The sequence below is a fragment of the Temnothorax curvispinosus genome, unplaced genomic scaffold, assembly GCF_003070985.1.
Source record: "Temnothorax curvispinosus isolate PA1 unplaced genomic scaffold, ASM307098v1 QBEX01014927.1, whole genome shotgun sequence".
Taxonomy (NCBI): Eukaryota; Metazoa; Arthropoda; class Insecta; order Hymenoptera; family Formicidae; genus Temnothorax; species Temnothorax curvispinosus.
The window spans coordinates 1-2,481 of record NW_020224707.1 but is presented as its reverse complement, the minus strand read 5'-3'; the positions used below and the strand labels follow the sequence as shown (position 1 = coordinate 2,481).

At 34.3% G+C, this 2,481-nt stretch overlaps 1 long non-coding RNA gene across 1 annotated transcript; it reads left to right on the top strand.

The window, feature by feature from the left end:
* The first annotated feature begins 286 nt into the window (after nt 1-286).
* Nucleotides 287-1,401, top strand: LOC112465145. Its single transcript, XR_003041983.1, has 4 exons — nt 287-363; nt 525-688; nt 934-1,254; nt 1,345-1,401. It is a non-coding gene; the product is annotated as an uncharacterized LOC112465145 (long non-coding RNA).
* The last annotated feature ends 1,080 nt before the right edge of the window (nt 1,402-2,481 follow it).

Genomic DNA, 2,481 nt, shown 5'->3' with positions numbered 1-2,481 from the left:
TCATAAAATATTTTTGTGAATTTTGATGACGTTAGAGCTTATATCATACCCATATTAGTCAAAGCGAGGAATAATTAAAAATATCGTGTAAAGGTGGAAGCACATAAAATTACAGGAGCCATAGGCAGAATGCAGAAGCCATAGCGCATGCGCTGTGGTATTACTTTATCTGCCTATAGCAGAATGGCAGATATCATAGCGCATGCGCTATGGTTTCTGTATTCTACCCATGGCTTCTGGATTTTCAATCTACATAAAAATACATAATGCATAGCCACGGGCATAAGCACATACATTCTCCTTGTAGTCGGTCCTTCTAGAAAAGTGATCAAGAACAAAGAACGGATTTATATTGATTAACACGTAAGTATTCTCATTATTTAAGTATCAACGTAATGAAATTACAAACTGACAGTGACCGTATATAATTATTAGTGTGAATTGTCTCAGTTTCGTAAACATAGTGTTTTGAGGTTAATTTGATTTTGTGTGCCGAAGTATCCAAATTGCTTTCTACTTTGAAGGCTCAGAGCTCCGCGACTAACAAGACGCAAGCAAACTCGAATCAAGACGCGTCGAAAGCTAAATCGGCGCAAGATCCGAAGACGGATAGCGAGACGTCGTCGAGTCCGAGGCGATCACCAGAAATTGTAATTTATTGCAAAATAAACGCATCTCATAATTTTCGGTAAGTTTCATATACAGTTTAGGTGTAAAAATTCATTATTAAAACATTTTCTTGATTTGGTTAATTTTCTCGAATAATACTTTATTATTTGTATGTATCATTGAATATTTTTCACTTATTTTGATATTTGATGTTTGCGCTGTTTGGCCATTCTTTAACGTTTTTGCAATTAATTCATACAATTCTGAATGTGATTTTAATTCGAGAAGACTGCATTAGATTGAATTACATTTGTCTTTTTACAGAAATGGATGATTTCGATTTGTTGTTAATTGCTCTGGTCAACATGGGAGCACTTTTGGTGCAACGTCGTAGAAACCGTGAACGTCATCGTCGCCGCCGCGCCGTCGGCGTGTCTGGGTACGACCAATTAACACAAGGAGAAGACAGCAAAGAGCGTTTTACAATTTTTTTCAGGAGATGAAAACAGATGAGCAAATGTTCCACAAGTATACACGTATGACACTGCCAACATTCCAGCACTTGATGGACATTGTTAATCCAAGTTTAATGAAACGAAGTCCACGGGCACTTGAACCAGAGCAAAGAGTTGCTTTTACATTGCGGTATATGTTCGGATTACTCGTAGTCTAACAATACATATGTGTAAAAACAGTTTGGCAATTAATATTATAATATTGATAATGATGTTACAGATTTCTGATTGGAGACAAAGTTCCAGCAGTTGCTTTTGCCTATCGTGTTGGTTTATTAAGGGCCACTTCGACCAACGCCGATTAACTTTAATCGACGATTAACTCAATCAGCAGTGTCGCCAACAACATTATTATAAAAAAATAAAACATTAAAAAATTTTATACATACTATGGGAATGCATATATATGTATTCTAGCTGTCAGTTTATTAGTTTATTTTAATATGGTAATTATTTTAACAATTATTACCATTATTTTAACAATTTATGGTAACAATTTTAAATCGTTGTATTAAATATTTATACATACCGATTAGTTTTATGTTGTAATTCAACATAAATTTTTTCTAATATCATGTTAAAGTTTTCCTTTGATATTGCAAATCTTTTTTTTAAAATGACAAAAATTTCTAAATAATTTATACGTGGCCTGATTATATGTATTTTTCGTCGATTCCTTCTTACTGGAAGATCATAACCCTCGTATTCATCAAATAATAAAAAATTAATAATTCTATCCATATGTTACATAAACACGTTTTCGTAGATATTTTAAATAAAAATCGAAACATTTTTATTCAAATTAAAGAGAAGTAGTATAATATTTGAAAAGATTGGTTAAGAACGACATACACAGCGACAAATATCTTGTTGTTGGCGACACTGGTGATTGAGTTAATCGTCGATTAAAGTTAATCGACGTTGGTCGAAGTGGCCCTAACAGTACATAAAATAATTAAAGAGACGTGTGACGTATTTGAAAGACTTCTTGGTCCTATCTATCAACGAACTCCTTCAAGAGAAGAATATTTACAAATTGCTGAGGGTTTTTGGACATTATGGAATTTTCCACATTGCTTGGGGGCAATTGATGGAAAACATGTCGATGCTCAATGCCCCCCTAATTCTGGTACGCTGTACTTTAATTATCACATACGATACAGCATCGTACTTTTGGCTGTGTGTGATCACAATTATCAATTCACTTTGGTGGATATTGGGTTAATGGGGAAGAACAGTGATGCGGGAATTTATGGGAACAGCTACTTGAATGTGACGAATGAGATGCTGGATATTCCAGAAGGAACCAATTGCTTAAGCGGAACCGATATACAAGTGCCTTATTTTTTTATTGGGG